The 16,936-nt window shown below is 45.0% G+C and overlaps 1 pseudogene; it reads left to right on the forward strand.

The window, feature by feature from the left end:
- Positions 1 to 2,925: 2,925 nt before the first annotated feature.
- LOC143442564 (Y-box-binding protein 3 pseudogene) lies at positions 2,926 to 13,471 on the forward strand (annotated as a pseudogene).
- Positions 13,472 to 16,936: the final 3,465 nt, after the last annotated feature.

Genomic DNA, 16,936 nt, shown 5'->3' on the forward strand with positions numbered 1-16,936 from the left:
AGTTGGTGATGTGGAGGTCCAGCATGTGGTTCTGTAGGATCTTTCCCAGAAGCACATGGGCCCCAGTACTCACTGTATTCAACACCCACTTGATGCTTAAGTCACCACCTCAGGTAGGAACTTCTAAAATGCAAACACTCGGGAACACTGGAAGTTAGAGGCTGAGAAAGAAACAGGATGAGAGCCGCCTGTGGTAGGAAATCAGACACCAAAAGGCAGATCATTTGTTTGATGACACAAATGAGCTTTAACAATCTTTTTAACTTTTCATTCTATTTTTTTGAGGGCTAAACTTACCCATAAGCCCTAGTTGCCCAGGACAGATACTTTCCTGAAATGCTGGGGCTGTTTTGTAAGATAACAAGCTACCTATTTTCACTTCAGTAAACAAGGGTGCTTGCCCCAACTGAGTAGGATGTGCTTGATCACACATAGGTGGCAGGTATGTAGTCATGAATCAGAATGTGTGCTTGCCCCTGATTGGCTGAAGGCAGGATGTACACAGCCCTGTGGGTTTTGCCTTTATAAGCATCCGATTAGCAAAATTCAACACCATCTCTGGGAACCCTGGGTATGGATGGAGCTAGTGTCCATCTTCCTGGCCAGTATTTAATAAAGCTTGCTTTAATTAGGCAATCGTGGGTTTGGTCTTTCTCCTAGACATTTTCATGTTTATCTAATTTATTTGTAAAAAGAGTTATTGTGTTTTTAATGTGTATGTGTGTATGCGTCTGTGTACCAAATGCATGTTGTGAACTTGGAGGACAGAAGAGGGTATCAGATTATTTGGAATTGAGGTTACTGAGAGTTGTTATCTACCTGGTGGGTGCTACCAATTGAACCTGGGTCTTCTGGAAGAGCAAGAAGTGCTCATAACTGCTAGGGCATCTCTCCAGCCCCACATTTTCATTTGACCCTTGGAGGGTCCATAGATCCCATGATGTGGGAGGATGTTGGGCCTAACACAAGGTCTAATCTCCATTTCACCTCCACCCTTCAGTCATGTACACAGGTGGAGGGCGTGAACAGGCCCTAAAGAGATTTACATACCTGAAGGCCAGAGGTGGAGCCAATTAAACATTCCTCCCCAGCCCCTCCCCCCTTGTCCCCTCCCCTTTTTAACTCAGGTCGATCCTGGGTTTGAGGGAGTATGCATCCAGATCCGTCCACAATTCGCCATGTGAATAAACCAGTTTTGGAAACCCAAGGGCTTCCTCGTGTGTTGGGGCTGCGCCGCTATGAGGAACTGTGAGGAGCCAGGGAGAGACTTTTAGTTAATGAACAGCCGGGCCCAACTTCCAGCTGGAGAAACCCAGAGCGTTCCCAGCCGACTACCCACAGCATGGCAGGAGGAACCGCGGGATCCCCAAGCCTTTTTTTTCCCCCACATCTGGCGCCTCAAACGTGGGGCCTTGGAAGCCACACAACCACGCAGCTACTGATACCACGGGAAGGGTAAGCCCCGAACTCTTGAAACAAGAAATCTGTTTTTTCCTCCTGTGTTTCAGTCGGAAGCCATCGCGCGGATTTAAGTAAGCCAAGGGAGCCTTTGCTACCTCCTGGCCAGGGCCACTCTCTGGTGCTGGTTCAAAGCTTCCCTGGCCTCTGCTTAAATCCCGATAGCCCGCAACGGGCGTTGGCAAAGACTCTATCTAGACTCTCTCTAAAACAAAAAGAAATCTGGTGACGCAGCAGCCATTTAAAAGCCATAAGGGCGGCTGCCAGTTCTTAAATCTGCGGGAAGGCTTGGCGCTCTTGGACCATTGTGGAATCCCCCAAAGCCAATAGGCCAAGGGAACGTTCCCATTGGACAAGGCGTTTCTCCTCCTTTTCTATCATGGGAAACTCCACCTCACGTAAATGTTCACCCCAATCCAGGCAAATATATTCTTTACTAAAGACCCACGGGATAAGAATAGGCAAAAGGCAAGCCTCCTTGTTTTGGGAGGAAGTCCTTCAGATAGCACCATGCATGGCAGAGGATAATATTTACAGTCCAGACTCTTGGAGCAAAGTAGCTTCCCTTATCAAAAACAGAGATAAAAAACCCCCTTGTGAGTTTTTGCCGATCTTAGCTGCAATTCGGCAATGTATAAGACCATCGAAAATAGGATAGACTGAGAACAACACAGCTCCTGGGGCCCCTCAGTTAAATGAACCCAAAAACCAAGGCCCCAAAAGTCACCTGGTTTCAGACCTTGAGGCCCTTACCCAACTAATAAGAGAAATAAAATCCATATACCCACCCCTTCCCCCTTATGCCTTGGAGGAAATGAAACCATGTGCTCCTCCTGTCCCTCCCTCCCCCATCCAAAGGCAAGGCTTCATTAAAATACCAAAGGAGCTTTCCCCTGCCTTCCCTCTTACCTCCCAACCAAAGAGAGATAAGTCCCCTCCCCCTCCTCTTAGCCACAAAAGTAGCAGTCCTTCAAAATCCATAGATAAAACCCAAACTGCTCAAACATTCCCAGTTAATATCCACCCCACTCGAACTAAACCACTTAAATGGCACCCTATCCAAGCCTCCGACCTAAAAGAACTCAGGCAGGCAGTGAAGGAAGATGGCATTCATGCACCGTGGACAAAATCGCTCCTACAGAGCCATATTGCCAACTTAAACACCCCCCAAGATTGGAGAGATATTTGCCGTTCTGCCCTTCCTGATCCAATGTTTCTAGAATGGGAGGCGTATTATCGTGATGAGTGTCTTCAGCAAGTCAGGCAAAACCAGGGAAGGGAAGATGACACTCCATGGGGTTTTAAAGAACTCTTTGGCCAGGAAGATTTCTCTACTGGGGCACAACAGGCAAGTCAGCCAACAGGCTACTATGACCAGGTCCGCCTCTGTGCCATTCAAGCCTGGAATAGGCTTACTCCACCTTCAGGGTCTCAAGACCCTGCCCACTCCCTGTTCTCCCTTCATCAGAAGCCTGGAGAATCCCTATCTGATTTTATTCTCAGAACTAAAATGAGCTTAGAAAGAAAAATCTCCAACCCCACAGCTAGGGACCTTCTTCTTAAAACCATTGTTTGGGAAGGCATGACTTCCGAGTCTAGACTAGCTTGCCAGGGTCTCCGGGAGGAGCATCACGATAGGTGGATTGTAGCAACCAGAGAAATAGGAACCCCATCAAATCAGGTTACATCCATAGCTCAGGCATTTGTGGCAGCAATAAAAACAGAAAAAATCTGCCTCAAATGTGGGGAGACAAGACATTGGAAAGATGAATGCCCTACAACCTGCCATCTTCGGGGCCGGGAGACCCAGCGAGACCTCGAGCTTGCGCGTCCCCCGCCCCCGAGCCGCCCGCTGCGAGCTGGCCCCGCCGCAACCGCCACCGCGCTAACCAGTGCCCGGAGAGAGCGGAGAGGCGGCATGAGCGAGGCGGGCGAGGCCACCACCTGCGACACCACGCTCCCGCAGGCCGCTGACCCTGCGCCTAAGAGCCCTGCGGCCAGCGGCACGCCCCAGGCCCCGGCGCCAGCCGCGCCCCTCGCGGGGAGCCCTGGCAGAGACGCAGCCCCCAGACCCGCCCCGGCCTCTTCAGCTCCCGTGGGCAGCGAGGACTCGGAGAAGAAAGTTCTCGCCACCAAAGTCCTTGGCACTGTCAAATGGTTCAACGTCAGAAATGGATATGGATTTATAAACCGAAATGACACCAAAGAAGATGTGTTTATACACCAGACTGCCATCAAGAAGAATAATCCACGCAAGTATCTGCGCAGTGTGGGGGAGGGAGAAATTGTAGAGTTTGATGTGGTTACAGGAAAAGGGGGTCCTAAAGCAACAAATGTGACTGGCCCAGATGGAGTTCCAGTAGAAGGGAGCCACTATGCTGTGCGCCGTAGACCTCCCCATAATGCTGGTGAGATTAGACAGATGAAAGATGGAGTCCTCAAGGGAACACAACTCCTGGTCCATCAGAATCCAACCTACTGCCCGAGGTTCCGCAGGGGACCCGCTCACCCACGCACGAGCCCATATCGTTCCCTACAGGTGGTAGAGCCAGCTACAGGTGGTAGAGCCAGCTCCAAGAGTGTTCTCCCCAGTTATTGCCCACAGAAAACCTCTCCGCGAAACTCCAGGACAGTGAGTAATTCCCAGTCTAGTTCACAAAACTAGGCAGGCTTCTTTCTGTCTCCCCCCTCTTTCTCCACGTGTTCCTTGTTAGCTTCTTCTAATTTTTAGCTACTGCCTAGTTCAAAAGACTAGGCCCCACTCTTTCTCCATGTGTTCCTGGTCAACTTCTCTACTTTAACCCCTCCTCTTTCTCTCTGTCTCTCCCTCTCCATGTGCTTTCCAGCTCAAGGGCAAGATGGCAGACCCCCTAGCCTCCACTTTGCCCATCCCCCAGCTCCACAGAGAGGGCTCCTTCACAGACAACAGCAGTCTTTCAAGTCACAGTGCCTGCTGTGACCCTCCTAAGACTCCTTCCTTAGGTGAGAGATTCCTATAGCCTTTCACTCTCTGACTCTTAGCTCTCCTATCAAGCCTAGGTATCTCTCCCTATAAACTTCAAGTTAGCTTTTTGATCCTTCTCTACAATTAAAATTTCTAATAAAAAGAAAGGTGGAATACAGGTCCTCTCTGCCAGAGCACCCGGACGCCACATCGCAGAACAAGGCCCCTCCCCACTGCTTCTAAACCCGCCGTACTGCTTTTCCCCAACAGGAGGACCTGCAACAAACGTTCCTGTTTTTCAACAAAAATTTTAAACCTTTCCTTTTCTTCCTAACAGAAACACCTAGAACAACAATGCTTGTGTTTTTTCAACCAAAAATTTGTTATTTTTTCTATTTTAATGCTGCCTTTTCTCTCTAATACTTGTGATAGATGTCCAACATTATTTTTCAACCTTTATAATTTCTTCAAGGTTTAAAAGCCATCTAATTTCCTTCCACAGTTAAGTCAACGTGCTGATCACCATATCTTGAGTCTTAATTAACAACTAATTTCTTTTACAGGCAAAGTGTTGCTGCCAATCCCAGATACAAAATTAACATTGTTTTTCTCCCTCAGCTATCCAAGATACCTTCTAAGACTAAATTTCCTCAAACACCTTTGCTTTTCCAGGATCTTAACGACAGGCCATAAGGTGCTTGTTCTCAAGCAATTTAATGCCCCATGTCCAGCCTACAGACATCTCCCTGCCGGAGATGCTGCTTCCCTCCTGTGATTATCCTACAGGTATACCCACAGATCCAACAGAGTCCAGCCATCCTCTAGAACCTGCCTGAGATGCCAAGCTGCTTTCTCCCAGCCACCTCATCTGACTGCAGACTCCAGAGACACGCTGAGATCCAGAGACAGCGCCACCTCCTGGAACCTGCCAAGCTGCCTTCTTCCAGTCGTCTCATCTGACTGAAGACCCCAGAACATGCTGAAATCCAGAGACCCACACCAGGCTCCAGAGATGCACGCCAGAACCCAGAGATGCTCACTACAGAAGACAGATCCAGACCTTCCAGCTACAAATGAACTCTTTTGCTAAAGTCACATAGCTAAAGTTACATGTTAGTGAGGAAAACATAATGTCTATTTAGATTAATCAGATGTCATTACCCTCAAACTGTACAATCTGTATTTAATTGTTTCAATAATTCCCTGCCTTCCAAACCCTACCCTCAATTCCCATTACCCTTGACTTGGTTATGCTACACCCTCTGGCCTACATAGTGTTTTATTTTGACCACCTCATCCAAAATTTTCACTAAAAACAGTGAGATGTTGGGCCGTGGAGACATGGTTTGGACATAGCCTGGTTGAACGGGTTTTAAACCCCGGAGACCCTTTTAGGGACGGTAGGATGTTTAGCCCTGTTCCTAGGCCCCCTTGATAGAGCACTGGGTTTGAGATAGCCAGGAGACCCAACAGGACATTGCCTGTCAGGGACGGCATATTATCTCCCCGCGCTCTGGGACTCCAGACTACTTCCACATGGTCCACATCTCTCATTAACAGAGTTGCCCCTCCTTTTATGAAAGAAAAAAGGGTGGGATGTTGGGCCTAACACAAGGTCTAATCTCCATTTCACCTCCACCCTTCAGTCATGTACACAGGTGGAGGGCGTGAACAGGCCCTAAAGAGATTTACATACCTGAAGGCCAGAGGTGGAGCCAATTAAACATTCCTCCCCAGCCCCTCCCCCCTTGTCCCCTCCCCTTTTTAACTCAGGTCGATCCTGGGTTTGAGGGAGTATGCATCCAGATCCGTCCACAATTCGCCATGTGAATAAACCAGTTTTGGAAACCCAAGGGCTTCCTCGTGTGTTGGGGCTGCGCCGCTATGAGGAACTGTGAGGAGCCAGGGAGAGACTTTTAGTTAATGAACAGCCGGGCCCAACTTCCAGCTGGAGAAACCCAGAGCGTTCCCAGCCGACTACCCACAGCATGGCACGACTACCCACAGCATGGCAGGAGGAACCGCGGGATCCCCAAGCCTTTTTTTTTCCCCACAGGAGGAGGCACTTATCGACTAGTCTCTCTGAAGGCAGAGGTGGTACCTAACTCTACTCCAGAGTCTCAGTCCTTCTGATGATACGAAATTGTCATAGAAACCGTTGCAAGAGTGTGTGCTCGAAACTATTTGTTCATTTTTAAAACATTTTCTTTTTATTGTGTTTATCTGTGTGCATGACTGTGTGACACAGAGTGCACATGGAAGTCAGAAGACAACCAATGGAAGTTCAGTCTCTCCTTCTATTACTTAGGAACTAGGGATTGAACTCAGATCATCGGATTTGGTGGCAAGCACCTTTACTCACTGAGCCATTTTACTTCCCCGCCCCTTTGGTTTTTTTTTTTTTTTTTTTTTTTTTGAGTCAGAGGCTCACTGTGTGGTCCAGTCTGGTCTCAGCCTCCCAAGTGCAGCAACATACCTAGACATACTAAGTTTATCATCATCATCATCATCACCATCATCATCACATGAATGGCAGGGATTGAACTCGGATTTTCAGGCTTATGCAGCAAGTGTTTTTACCCACTGAGCCATCTCACTGGGCCATTACTGAAACATTTAACAAGTACACAACACAGTCATTGAGTAAGAGAACAATCAGATTGGTTGGTTCTCTGTCAACTGCACATAGTGTCATCTACGAAAAGGGAGTGCCTTGTCTGTGGGGCCTGCTCTTGATTAATGATTGACATGAAAAATCCCTCCTGTGTCAAGTGCCATCCCTGGGCAGGTAGTCCTGGGGCATAGAAGAAAGCAAACTTTGCAGACCATGGAGAGCAAGCCAGTGACCTGCACTCTCTATGACTTCTGCTTTAGTTTCTGCTCTGGCGTCCCTCACTGATGGAGTTAGACCTGTGAGTTGTGAGACTCGATAAACGCTTCTCTCTGATGCTGCTATTGTTATGGTGTTTTTATCACAGCAACAGAAACCCTAATTGAGACAGATGCTATATGCCATTTATCACACTGCCTGTGGGAAAGAAGCCAATTAAATCTGAGGTATATTATTAGCCATTTATCCCATAAGTATTACTGACAAAGTTAAAGTTTACATGATTGACTTTAAGTTCAAATAGAAAAATAAATCTGCAATTGTAGCTAGGAAAGTCCTTAATATTTAATGGAGGACTGGACCTTCTAAATATTAAACATGCCATAAGCTCTCTATAATTAAGCTCATGGCATTAGCACATCAAAGGACAGACCAGTGAAACCAAATAGAAAATCCAGAATGTGCTGGGTTACAGTGGCACACATGTTTAATCCCAGCATCTGGGAGGCAGAGGTAGGCAGATTTCTTCTGAGTTCAAGGCAAGCCTGGTCTACAGAGCAAATCCCAAGACAGCCAAAGCTATAAACTTGTGTTGAAAAAAAAAGGAAGAAAGAAGAATGGAAGGTAGGAAGGTGAGAAGGTGGGAAGGTGGGAAGGTGGGAAGGAAGGAAGGAGGGAAGGAAGAAGGAAGGAAAGAAAACAAGCCAGGATGCCTCTCACATTACAAAAATACATGCAAATTCACTGTATTGTTATATGGCACATGTAACATCCTAAATCACTCAAGCTAGACTTAAAAATGAAACTGAGACAACTGTTGTGGTTGTTTGGAGAGAATAACCCCCATAGGCTCATATATCTGAATATGGAACTGTTTGGGATGGCTTAGGAGGTGTGGCTTTGTTGGAGGGGATGTGTCACTGGGAATGGTGTGGGCTTTGAGGTTTCAAAAACCCACACCATTCCCAGTTAACTCTCTGTGTTTCATGGTTGTTTCAACATGTAATCTCTCAGCTGCTGGTCCAACACCACGCCAGCCTGCCTGTTGACTTGGTCCGTACTATGATGGTCATGGACTCACCTTCTGAAACTGTAAACAGGCCTCCAATTGAATGCTGTCTTTTATAAGTTGCCTTAGTCATAGCAATAGAAAATTAAATATGGAAATTAGATAGTTGCTTGGGAAAATATAAATGGATTCATGCCTTACTGCATACACAAGAGTAAACAAAATTCCTAAGAATTGCAAAAGGAAACACACAGGTGCCACACCAGCATGGGTGTGGGGAGCTTTCTGTGCTTAAAGACACAAATGGTAACAGAGAATAGCAGATTCAACCTCAGGCAAATTAAAGCAGGCTCTTCTTTTGCAGATTAAAGCCAAAAGAATATATTTACAACGTCTGTGAGAAATAGAACACTAACAACTTTATAAAGACCTCAAGGTCAAGGGTCAGAAAAGATTTAAAAGTCTGTTAGAAAAAGGAGCAAAAGCTCGGCATGGTGGCTGACATCTGTAATCCCAGCACTCTGGAGGCAGAAAGGATCATTACGGATTTGACACTCGTGGATTTACAAAGGGGATTCCAGGACAACTGAAAGAAAAGGTAAAGCAGGAGGAGAAGCAGAAGAGAGCAGAGAAAGAGGTGGGGGAGAGCAGAGTGAGCAGAGAGGAACACAAGGGCTCTGCTTCTCACATAATAGAGATATAGGCTGGTATGTGGCTCAGTGGCAGAGCATTTGCCTAGTGTGTGCGAAGGCCTGGGTGCTATTCCACTGCTTCAAAATGTCAATAAATACTGTAACACATGTGAAAATCACACAGGAATTAACTTTCTTGTTGATCAAGTTGACAAAATTCAGAAGCTAGACAAAAGTCTCTGGGAGATCACCTGATCAGGGGAGAAGAGGAAGGGAAAGGATTGTAGGAGGGGGTGAGTAGGAGGGGGCAGTGAGGGGATGGAAAGTGAATAAGTAAAAAAAAAATTAAATTAAATTCATAAAAAATGGAAAAAAAACCTTTACTTTTCTGACATAGTAACAGAGACACACATAGAGAAAAATCAATAGATGCAGTCTCACATCACTATCAACATATCATTAATTTATACCTCTGGCATATGTTTAATATAGTTAAACATTTTAGGACTTTAGAGTTATTGTAAAAATGTGAGAATTATCCATTTTCAGCCAGTCTTAATGGCTTTAATAGATATCTTTGTCGGCTAGTGACGTATTTGTCATTAGGCCCTTAATGATTATGAAATGCTTGATCTAAGTAAGTTTTGTTTGAATTGGACTGCATATGTACACTGTTGCATTTTTTCTACCCTTTAAAGTGAACTAGCTCCTGGCAAAAACTGAAGGATAAAGAATTGCTTTGAATTTATAATTAAAAAAAAAGTCTCTGGGAGGCTGCATGGAGCCAGCATTCTCTAAACAGCCACTATGGAAAAGGAAAAACGGCACAGAGCCTAGGAAAGAAAAATATACAGCATGTAACAAAGTGACATTGGCATTTCCCTTTGACAACAATCTAACATTTCTCGGTATTTATCTCAAAGAAACACTTGGACACATGCATACACATTGCATCATTATTGGCAATAGCAAAATGTTGAAAATAAGCAAATACCCTAATTAAGAGATTGGCCAGGTAAACTATCACACAGGTACATCCACAGCAAAGAAGAGACCTGGGCACTGCAGTGGAGTAATATTCAGAAGATGGTATGCAAAGCACATGAGATGTAAAATGTCTGCCACCTTTTGCCCAAAAATAAGGAGTGGTTTTTATTTGTTTCTTTTGTTTTTTCAAAAAGAAACACTGGAAGTATGTTTAAGTATGGCTATGACCAGGTTTGAGGAAGACAACTTTGGCTACCCAGAAACTCTGCCTCAAAAAAATAAAAAAAATCTAAACATTTAACAACAACAACAAAAATTTCATGAGTCCATAATGAATTAAACAAATACCATTAGGGTGGGGAGTGAATCAGAAACTCCTTAGAAAAGAATGCCAGTTAATGAATGTATAAGGGGAAGAGAGCTAGAAATAGAAAAATCATCGGTTGAGAGTCTCCTTGGGAAAAACTGAGTCAAGTGGAAATCAGCAGCACATGCAGAAACAGTGGGTAAGGATGGCTGGGTGACAGGACAGAGAGACGCAGGCAGCCATCACCACTGCTGAATGCCACCATGGCCTCGCCAAGGATGAGACACACATGCCAGGTGACTCCTGGTGTGACAAACTAGTCTCCTCCAAAAGGAAAACACCTGAACATGAGGGAAAGACAACACAGCACCTTCATACATTCTGGAAATGGGAGATACATTCCAGAAAAAGATTTGCCTAGACTTCTAAAAACCTCAGTGTCATGAGAGACAAGGAAAAAAGAAAAAGACTGAAGACTGGAAGACAGGAGAGACCTAGTGACTACAGTCTGTAGGTTATCTTTGATTGGGCTCTAGATCTGGAAAATAAAAACAGCTTCCCCAAGGAAAACTCGGTAAATCTGAAGTTAGGAAATGGTATCAGATTAACTGTCATCCCAGAGTGGATAATTGTATTATACTTATAGAGGCAAATGTCCTCGCCCTTGAGGGACATATTCTTAAGTAATTGGTGTGAAGTTTTGGTTTTGGGTTTTTTGTTTCTTTCTGGGGGACAGGGTCTCCTGTAATCCAGAGTAACCTCAAACTCTTTATGTATCTAGAGATGGCCTTGAACTCTGCCAGATTCTGCTTTTGCCCCCAGATGCTGAGATTACAGGATGTGCCTCTCTGCCTGGCATAGTGTAAAGTATAAGACAGCCTCACTAATCTGTCACGTGCTCTAGGGAAAAGAATGGAATGAAGGAAATGTGACAGAGAAGGGCCGGTGAATAGGGCACAATGTTTCACTTGAAGGGTGAAGACCATTACGGTATCAAAATTATTTCTACAATGAAAGCAACAAGTCTGAGCTAGGTGTTGCAAGCTAGAGTCCTGTGGAAAGAGGAAACCTTAAGTGAGGAATGGCCTCGATCACACTGGCTGGTGGGCAGGTCAGAAGGACATTTTCCTGGTTGATGATTGATGTGTGGGGCATAGCCCACTCTTGGCAGTACCACTCCTTAGCAAGTGGTTGTGCATTGTATAAGAAAGCAAGCTGAGGGCTGGTGAGATCATTCAGCGGATAGAGGTACTAACAATCCCTTGGGTCCACAAGGAGGAAGAGAGTTAATTTCTTCAAAGAGTCCTTCAAAGAGAGAGAGAGAGATAGAGAAAGAGAGAGAGAGAAAGAAAGAGAGAGAGAAAGAAAGAGAGAGAAAGAGAAAGAAAGAGAGAGAGAAAGAAAGAGAAAGAGAGAGAAAGAGAGAGAGAAAGAGAGAAAAAGAGAGAGAATGAAAGAGAAAGAGAGAAAGAGAGAGAGAGAGAGAGAAAGAGAGAGAGAGAGAGAGAGAGAGAGAGAGAGAGAGAATGTATTAGAAAATGTAAAAAGAAGGGAAACTGAGCAAGCCATGTAGAATAAGACAGGAAGCAGCTTCCCTCCATGGTCCCTGCCTTTGCACCTGCTTCCTGCTTGAGCTCCTGCCCTGACTCTCTGAAATGATGGATTGTAAAGTGTCAGATGGAATAAACTTTCCTTTCCAAGTTGGTTATGGTCAGGGTTTTCTCACAGCAGCAGAAGACAAAATAGGACCAAGTCCAATGGAAATCTCAGTGACCACTGCTGCTTCACCAGGTTCCAGCAGGTGGATGTCACAGATCTCCGTTCTCCAGCAGCCTTTGACTTTCGTCTTTGATGACTCTCGCTATGCATTATGGGAGTTTCCTTATGCCTTTTTTCTTTGGGAGATTTTGTATGGGCTTTGGTAAAGGATATGAATGTATACAATAGCAGTCTTGCTAAACAAATAAATCTTTGGAAACAAATCTCTGCCACCCACATGTGGACCCACATAGCATGGTAACTCTGCCTACTCCTGCACAAGAACCCCCTTTGTGTCCCTGTTTGCACCAAGAATAGAGAAGCTGCAGAGTAGTTAACTGAAAGCTGGTGCCAGAAACTCTTACATACACCTGGTCCTAAGGATGAAAGCGTACGATGGAGAGAAGCAATGGGCCTAGGTCTACAGGATGAGTGGCAAGACCTGATATGCCCCAGATTCTGTTAAAGTTAGACTGGCTTGATCCCTCTTTGACATATACAGGAGCATACATTGAAGGAATTAGGATGGTACGGCACAATGGAGACAGAGGAAGATGTCAGGACATTCCCTTTGGGGATCTTATGAGGAGAACAGGCCCATATTGTAAGACCAAGGCACACAGGAACACAATTAGGAAATGGCTCAATGTTTGTTCTGCTTCCTGTACAAACACTGCATCATGCCCCTGGAGGAATGAAAATTGGTCTCAGGGGTTTGTTTCACATGACTCGATGTGATACTTCCAGACCACAAAGGCTGAGACCTTGCAGAAGGAGGTGTGAAGGGCATGTGGCGGGGTTGCTGAACCTTAAAGAACCATGGGGACTTAGATGTTTGCTCAACTTACTGCTTTTTCTTCAAAGAAAAATGCTGTAATAAAGTTGATGACCTCATTCATTCTGGATGTTAAAAAATAGGGATAAAATAGGTTAAAAACAATCTGTGAAAAGTTCATATATTTCTTGTTATCATTAAGCCTGCTTTCAAGATCGCTAATGGCTGAGCTATTATGCAATCATAGACTCAAAACGGTGTGTCCTGTTGTTCAATAACCACCAGCTACCCTGATTCGCACCAGGTAATGTCAGTCTCTTTCCCTCACCAACTCCACACCTCTTCTTTGGGACCTGAATCCTGCTGGAGCCAGACTTCAGCAGAAACCTTCTTTCAGACAATCACATGTGGACAGATGAAACCAGCATCAAGTAAAAGATTAAAAGAAATCAAAGGGGGAAAAACCTAATAGATTGGGATACAGACAAAAATCTAAATAAAATGTCACTACATTAAAAGCAGAAATAAGGGGCAGGGGAGATGGCAAAAATGAACACATATACTTTAGGAGATTGCTATCAGAACTGAGATAAATGATATAAAATATTCACCAGGGTATAAAGGGCTATATTTGTATTAGGGATCATGATTGTGTTAGCTTGGAGAAGAATATAATATGGAGAGCCAAGACAATGTAAAGTTAATCAGATTTCTCCAAAAACAGATGATGTCGGAGGAGACCCTGAATGTGGGAAGCAGGCTAACAAGTAGAGACAGAACACTGAAACACTATTTAGAACAAAAGACAAAGGAGAGTGGAGCTGCCACTGTGGAGAGACATTTCTGTAAGAGCTCCAGGTTCTGTGAGGCAGTGTGGTGGCTCCCCATCTGATTAAGTCTAGAAGCTTCCAGAAGGAAGCAGTTTGAATAATGATGAAAGACCACACCTCCCCCAGACCTGTTCTGGGCCCTGCTTCTGCCCTGTGGAGGGCAGGCAGGTCCTGTGTGAGAACAGTAAAGTACAGAGATAAAAATTTGTTTTCTTTCTTGGGCCACCCGAGCTTGACTGACACCTAGATTTTCTGGTGAGCACTCCATGCCAAACTGCAAAGTGCATACAAACTGCTCAGTATTTCTATGATTCCTCTCAGTGCATCTCCCGGATTATAATTTCACTATTGAGGGAGGACTCCATTGGGGTAATATCTGGGTTATGTTCAGCATAGTGTACCACACAAAAGAAAGTGCCTTAAAGGCTTTTGTGTGGTGATAATGACTTCAATGTCAACAATGAACCTGTCCCAAAAAACACTGAGTGTGTAACTGTTGGTGGCCTGTCTTGCCCTTTCTGTATATTTCTAGAAAGAATCAAACCCTGTTGCCTTGACAATTCTCTTTAGAGACCTGATAAATGGAGTATTTACCCAGCTTGGGGAGGGGAAAGACTAAACAAATATTCAGGCCTCCCCCATCCCTATGGCTTTGGGGGCTTTGGACTCCTCTCCTTCTTAGGAAACATTGCCTTCTCATCCTCGCCTACTGAACGTAGCTCCCTTCAATCGAAGGATTGAACAAAACTTGTTCAATCCTTCTTAATCGAAGAAAACAAGTGATCATGTGATGCTGATGAGCAAGGGTAAGAGTTTTTTTTAGAGGGGGCTGAGGAGAAAGATGAACAGAGCAGTTTGTTCTAGAAGGCCTGGCTGGCTGCACTACGCCTAGGTCTTCTCCCCAGTGCCAGACACTCACTGGCAAGGACTGCCCCACAGTGCTGTGCACCAGGGCCTGGATGTTCCGGCTCTTCTCCCTCACCCTTTTGGCCAGGGCCTGTACATCTGTGAGGTTATCTGGATGGGATAGGAGACATTGGAGTTAAAAGGCTGGGCTATGAAATGGTTCTTCCTGCCACTCCAGGGTCCTGACAGGACACTCATTTGGTCCCTCAGTGCTGGATAGTTTTATGTCAACTTGACACAAGCCAGAATCATTTGGCAAAAGGGAACTTCTAGTGAGAAAATGCCCCCACTAGACCAGCTGTAGGCAAGCCTGTGGTGCATTTTCTTTATTGATTGATGGGCCCAGTTCACATTGGGTGGTGCCACCCCTGGGCTGGTGGTCCTGAGTGCCATAAGAAATCAGACTGGCAAGCCATGGGGAATAACAGTTAAGTTGCCCTTGCCCATGGCTTCTGCTTCGGTTCCTGCCCTAACTTCTCTCTGTGATAGACTTATACACTGTAAAATGAAATAAACCCTTCCTTCCCCAAGTTGCTTTTGGTCATGGTGTCTTATCGTGACAATAAGATACCCTAAGACACCTTTCTCTGACAAGGCACCCTGAGACTCAGAAAAATGGCAGCTCTTCTAAAACACCCCACCATTCCCATCTCTGCTTCCCAGAGACAAAGTTGGGGGTTACAGGCACATAGCACCATGCCAAACTTTTTAGATGGATGCTGGGGATCTCAACCCAAATCTTCATACTTGTATGGCAAGCACTTTACAACTTGAGCCATCTCCTCCAGTCCTCTCCCCACCCCCTTTAAAGATTTATTTTTATATTTATTTATTTATTTATTTATTTATTTATTTATTTATTTGTGTGTGTGTGTGTGTGTGTAGACTGTGCCTTCCCAGGCCAGGAAGAGAATGCTGTATCACCTGAAGCTATAGTTACAGTTGGCTGTTGCTGGGAAGGGGAGGGCAGCCCAAACACCACTTTCTTGTGGTTCTGAAAGAAAATTTTGAAATAGGCCCAAACTAATAAAAATAGCAGAGCCCTGTGATTCCTTTTCCCTAACCTAAACAGTTAAACATGCCTGTCGGCAGGTTTGGGCCCAGTTAATTAGTTACAGAGGAGGTGGAGTTACAAGACAAAGGCCTGTTGAAACATCCCAGAAACTGACTGGCCAAGAGAGGAACTACACCCTGCCCCCATGGACCGGTACAGCCTGCTGATGTTCAAAAAAGTAAAACAACCAATTGTGTACACCCGCACAAAAGTTTTTCCTTTCCCCACCCCGCCCATATATAAACCCTAGACCCCTGAGCCGAGGGGTCAGTCCCCCTATCTCCTATGTGAGATATGGAAATATGGGCTGACCCAGAACTCTGATATTAAACCGCCTCATGTGCTTGCAACAAGTCGGTCTCTCCTGTGTCCTTGGGTGCATGCCGTCCTGAGACTTGAGTGGGGTCCCCCTGGGATCCCCTTCTGTGGAGTCTTAGGCCTTTCATTTCTCTGAGTGGGAAGAGTGGCAGCAGGAGGGTGGAGGGGCAAGACTTGGTCTTAGGAGATATTTAGGGTTGCTGTTTAATAATAAAATGTTTATCTATCTTAAGTCTAAGTCACTTTGCTGTGGTAGCTGACCTGCCTGTCTGAGTTCCTTTCAGGTCAGAAAACTGCAGTCTCTGGCATTTGGCACCTCATAGTAAAACAGCAGGAGGCCGGGGTTGGGGTGTTTGGTGGTGGGAGGGATTAAGTTAATTGCTAAATCTTTTTTCCTCTTGTCCAGAAGCCTCTCTTTGTCTGGCTGGAGGGAGGTTTAGAGTAAAAAATTTCTATTGAACAAGGAGAAGAAAGTCACACTTGAAGAAAGAAAAACTTTTATGCAAATAAATATGGATAAATTCACATAAATTTATGTACAGGTTCATGCATACACATTCAGACATCTCCAGTCAAACCAGTTGGGTCCAGCTTGCATACATTCTCACAATTACATACTTACACACACACATCCACACTTACATATGCCTATGGAGCAAAAGCCCAAGCACCAGTACAGAAAGAACTCACTCATTCTGGATGAAGAATGAGCTCCAATCTTTATTGCATATATAGAGAAAAAGCTTCTACCCTTTTACTGCTAAATGAATTAAACCCAAGTCTGTATGAAGAAAGCTTTGTCCTCTTGAGTAAGTCTAAGCCTGCCTTGTTATTAAGAAAAGACCTGTTCTGTCCCATGGTAAGGAGAAGCTCCTTCTGCTCCCTCTGCCGCTTCTTCTTTTTCCCCTTTTCCCTCTGCATTCTGCGTATTATTTTCTTAATTTTTTATGTTGTCTTAATACTTTCTAAGTTATTCCTAATCTTGCTGTTATTCTATGTATGGATATTTTGCCTGTATGCATGTCTGTGCACTGTGTGTGTGTGGTGCCCTAGAAGGCCAAAGAGGTTGTCATATCCCCCAGGACTGGAGTTTTTCATAGTTGTGAGCCATCATGTATGGGTGCTAGG

This window comes from Arvicanthis niloticus, chromosome 6 (genome assembly GCF_011762505.2).
Source record: "Arvicanthis niloticus isolate mArvNil1 chromosome 6, mArvNil1.pat.X, whole genome shotgun sequence".
In the NCBI taxonomy this organism is placed as follows: domain Eukaryota; kingdom Metazoa; phylum Chordata; class Mammalia; order Rodentia; family Muridae; genus Arvicanthis; species Arvicanthis niloticus.